Source organism: Borostomias antarcticus, assembly GCF_949987555.1.
Source record: "Borostomias antarcticus genome assembly, chromosome: 6".
Lineage (NCBI taxonomy): Eukaryota > Metazoa > Chordata > Actinopteri > Stomiiformes > Stomiidae > Borostomias > Borostomias antarcticus.
This window is the reverse complement of record NC_140239.1, coordinates 28,877,058-28,882,057: the sequence shown is the minus strand read 5'-3', so window position 1 is coordinate 28,882,057 and position 5,000 is coordinate 28,877,058. Positions and strand designations below refer to the sequence as shown.

Here is a 5,000-nt window from a genome sequence, read left to right as displayed (position 1 = left end):
CTGGTCTGGGGAGGTCTGGGGAGGGATACTGTCTGTTCTCTCCTGTCCGGTCTCTCTATATTAGTGTGGAAGTAGGAAGGGAGATGAGGAGAGACGTCCACATGAGATGAGCTACCAGCATAACAATGAGACCATGGAGATATCCATATCTGACTCTGACTGACTGACTGTCTCTGGCTGTCTGTCTGTCTGTCTGACTGTCTCTGACTGACTGTCTCTGGCTGACTGACCGACTTGACTGTCTCTTGCTGACTGTCTCTTGCTGACTGTCTCTTGCTGACTGTCTCTTGCTGGCTGTCTCTGGATGGCTGACTGACTGACTGTCTCTTGCTGACTCTCTGGCTGACTGTCTCTGGCTGACTGTCTCTGGCTGACTGTCTCTGGCTGGCTGACCGACTTGACTGTCTCTGGCTCACTGTCTCTTGCTGACTGTCTCTGGCTCACTGTCTCTTGCTGACTGTCTCTTGCTGACTCTTTGGCTGGCTGTCTCTGTCTGGCTGACTGACTTGACCGTCTCTGGCTCACTGTCTGACTGTCTGTCTCTGGCTGTCTATTACATTACACTACATTACGTTGCATTACAGTCATTTAGCGGACGCTTTTATCCAAAGCGACTAACAATAATTGCATTTAACGTAGGAAAAGTCAGTGTACTACTACTCGCCAGAACTCACAAGTGCATCTCCTTTCTAAAACAAGTGACTAAGAGCATCATATAGAGCTGAAGGCAAAGTGAAGAATAGCAAACTAAAAATACAATATGTTCTTAAGAGGGAGGATCGTGGTAGTGCTTCTTGAAGAGATGAGTTTTCAGACTGCAGTGAAAGATGGGCAGCGACTCTGCTCTCCTGACGTCAGTGGGCAGTTCATTCCACCACTGCGGGGCCAAGACAGAGAAGAGCCGTGACCTGGTCGATCGACCGCAGGGGCCTCAGGGTGACCGGGCGACCATTGGTCCCGAGGTAGCAGAGCGTAGTGTTCTGGAGAGGGCGTAGGGTTTGACCATGGCCTGGAGGTAGGAGGGGGCTGTTCCCGCTTTCTCCTCGAGGGCGGAGAGGAGGATCTGATGGTCTACCCTGTCAAATGCTGCTGACAGGTCTAGGAGTATCAGGACGGAAGAGAGAGAGAGAGTTCGCCATCTGTTTGGCTGACTGACTGTCTCTGACTGGCTATCTTTGGCTGGCTATCTGTTTCTGTCTGTCTGTCTGTCTCCGTCTGTCTGTCTCTATCTTTCTGTCTGTCTATCTCTGTCTGGCTTGACTGTCTCTGTCTGGCTATCTGTCTAGCTCACCATCTGTCTGTATCACCTTGCAGTGGAAGAACTTGATCTGCTACTTGATATCCACATATCCTTCTTGGAAAGGTGTAGTGTTGGTGTATACCACCCCGTCCCCTCTCTCTCTGACTCTCACACGTACACAGATACACACACACACACACACACACACACACCGTCTGTCACTAAAGCCCAATATAGAACCTTATGCCCTCGGGTCATCCACAGTGGAATAGAAAGAGTGTTGATGTTGAGAAGATAGGGTGACCTCTTTTCATGTTCCAAGTCACTGACCAGGGTAAGCGTGCTAAATTTAGCTTTTACTCCGGGGCTGGTGTGTTTGGAAACCAGACGCCCGCTTCACAATCCCCCATAATTCCTCTTGCCTCCTGTACTTATTCACAGCCGGCTCCAGCGTACAGTAGCGTACCCCCGTGTCTGTTGAGAGTGCATTGTGTTGTGTTTAAAGAAACAAAAGAGTCCATATGTAGCGGTCAAAGGCTAGCAACCAATAGCTAGCATGAGCTAGCTTAGCATGACACACAGCAAGAACAGACCAGGGCTGAGTTTCCCAGAGGCATCGTAGCGCTACGTTCATCGTAAGCTACGGCGTTCATCATAGCGCTACGATGAACATAGCGCTACGATGCCTCTGGGAAACTCAGCCCTGCTCGAGAAATGTGGTCAGTAAGACGGGAAAATGTTTGTTTTCTTTCTAGAAAAGTAGGGTACAGGCTAACGGGGCCAAACCATAACGTTACTGTTACAGTAGCCCTATTATTTACATGTTGAGCGATGCTAGACAATGGATTAGGACTGAAGAGCGTTGTGTAAGTAAGGATCTGGAATCATAGAACATGCTTGTAAATCTCAGCACCCATTGTCCTAAGAACGCCTTCACGGGGGAAGCCATTGTAGACTATATGGATGTAGCCCATCCCCTCTTTCGAGACTTCTTCTCCTCGTCGGCCGTCAATCGTAGGACTTGTTTTGGTGTCCGACAACAAGGAACTGAAACCTAGAGAATGTGCGAGTGTGTGCATGTTTGCAGGAGAAGGGGTGTGTGCGTGTGCGTGTGCGTTCGTGTGCGTGTGTGTGCGTGTGTGTGCGTGTGCGTGTGTGTGCGTGCGTGCGTGCGCGCGTGTGTGCATGTGTGTGTGTGTGTGTGTGTGTGGGCCTTTGTGTGTGTGTGTGTGTGCGAGCGTGTCTGCGTGTGTGTGTGTGTGCGTGTGTGCGTGTGTGCGTGTGTGTGTGCGCGTGTGCGCGTGCGTGTGTGCGTGTGTGTGTGAAGGAGTTGTCTGTCAAAGGTCGCAGCCTAAATGGACCATAAACAAAATCTCACTGGAGGAGAAAGCGAAAACAAGGACATTATGCGTTATCTGACTCCTCATTTTCGGAGGGCACTGCCGTCCCTTGAGCGTGCGTGTGTGTGTGTGTGAATGCTAAAGAGTGTGTGCATGCAAGCAGGGTGAGTGTATCTGTGTGAGGCGCTATGCTCGTGCATCAGTGATGTGGGCGTACTTTTGCAATCGACATACTGCCGGTAAACCGGAATCCACAATTTGTCCACAATATCTTTACACCCACAGACGCACGCTCTCACATGTCCCGTTAGAACACAGAAATGGACACACACTCCTACCCCGATATGATTCATGGCTGTAGGTGCTTCGCCCTCATCGACGCAAAGCTCCCTGTCTGAAGAGTGTAGAGAGACAGGAAATGACCCTACTGTACCCGTCTGAAGAGTGTAGAGAGACAGGAAATGACCTGTACCCGTCTGAAGAGTGTAGAGAGACAGGAAATGACCTTACTGTACCCGTCTGAAGAGTGTAGAGAGACAGGAAGTGACCCTACCTGTACCCGTCTGAAGAGTGTAGAGAGACAGGAAATGACCCTACTGTACCTGTCTGAAGAGTGTAGAGAGACAGGAAATGACCCTACTGTACCCGTCTGAAGAGTGTAGAGAGACAGGAAATGACCCTACTGTACCCGTCTGAAGAGTGTAGAGAGACAGGAAATGACCTGTACCCGTCTGAAGAGTGTAGAGAGACAGGAAATGACCTGTACCCGTCTGAAGAGTGTAGAGAGACAGGAAGTGACCCTACCTGTACCCGTCTGAAGAGTGTAGAGAGACAGGAAATGACCCTACTGTACCTGTCTGAAGAGTGTAGAGAGACAGGAAATGACCCTACTGTACCCGTCTGAAGAGTGTAGAGAGACAGGAAATGACCTGTACCCGTCTGAAGAGTGTAGAGAGACAGGAAGTGACCCTACCTGTCTGAAGAGTGTAGAGAGACAGGAAAGGATGGGAGCAGGAAAGATGGGATGGAGAGCGAGTTCTGGTGAAAGAGACTCGGATGAGAAAGAGAGAGAAATGAGACATGGGCGAGAGAGGGGCGGACGACAGAGACGGAGAGTTGGGAGAGAGAGGTGTCACACGGGAGAGGGAGAGGGGGAGCGCTCAGTCGCGAGAGCGTCCTGGTGAGGGATCTACAGGACGGAGTGGGACAAAGCTAGGGAACACCACAGAGCTGAAGTACAGCGTATGTGAACACGGGAGAGAGAGAGAGAGAGAGGGAGGGAGAGAGAGAGAGAGAGAGAGGGAGGGAGGGAGGGAGAGAGAGAGAGAGAGAGGGAGGGGGGGAGGGGGAGAGAGAGAGAGAGAGAGGTGAGGTGAGACAGAGGAACGACCTCCAGCAGCAGGCATAATGGTGGACGGCCCCTCACAGTCAGGGGTCCGTGGGAGAGGGGTAGAAAGTAACAGAAAGGAAAGAGCAGACGTACAGGGCCCAAGGCGGTAGACGTGCTGCCTGACTCGGGCCACGGACAGTGACCTCCTCTGACCGCCCGTCCAATCCCGTCCAATCCGTCCAATCCCGTCGTCTGCGTCCCCGGGGCCCCTGAGGGCCCGGTGATGCTAAAAGGTCGTCTGTGCCCAGAGGGCCAATCACGCGGGGACGGCGGGCGGGGCCCCGAGAGCGAGCGAGCGACTACGTCCTGTTTGTCCGTTCTCCAGGGAAGGAAGGAAGGAAGGAAGGAAGAGAGACGGGAACCAAGGAAGTGTTTACCGTGCGCTACAGGAAGTCATAGTCTGGGAGACAAGCTCTCTCTCTCTCCTTCCATATTTCATAATGTGTTGTTTTGGACCTTCATGTGGGGAACACATTGTGGCAAGTGTGTGTGTGTGTGTGTGTGTGTGATTGCTATTGGCAACAGACTGGACCAATGTGTGTGAGAAATGAGTGTGTGTGTGTGTGTGTGTGATTGCTATTGGCAACAGACTGGACCAATGTGTGTGAGAAATGAGTGTGTGTGTGTGTGTGTGTGATTGCTATTGGCAACAGACTGGACCAATGTGTGTGAGAAATGAGTGTGTGTGTGTGTGTGATTGCTATTGGGAACAGACTGGACCAATGTGTGTGAGAAATGAGTGTGTGTGTGTGTGTGTGATTGCTATTGGGAACAGACTGGACCAATGTGTGTGAGAAATGAGTGTGTGTGTGTGTGATTGCTATTGGGAACAGACTGGACCAATGTGTATGAGAAATGCGTGTGTGTGCGTGTGCGTGTGCGTGCGTGTGTGTGTGTGTGTATTGTCTGTTCAAAGGCCTGCATCACCTCAGGCTGATCCCAACCAGAGAACGAACTCGGGGGGGCCAGTGAGTTTCTGACAGACGAAGACGAGTGTTCTCTGACGTTCTTGTGTTTCTGAACCGTTCCT

At 51.4% G+C, this 5,000-nt stretch overlaps 1 protein-coding gene across 1 annotated transcript in view; it reads left to right on the top strand.

The window, feature by feature from the left end:
- LOC311310152 (MAP/microtubule affinity-regulating kinase 3-like) overlaps positions 1 to 5,000 on the top strand; it is a gene marked incomplete at its 5' end in the record, with an annotated part of 43,479 nt that overhangs the window by 20,625 nt on the left and 17,854 nt on the right. The gene's annotated exons all lie outside the window — the stretch shown is intronic.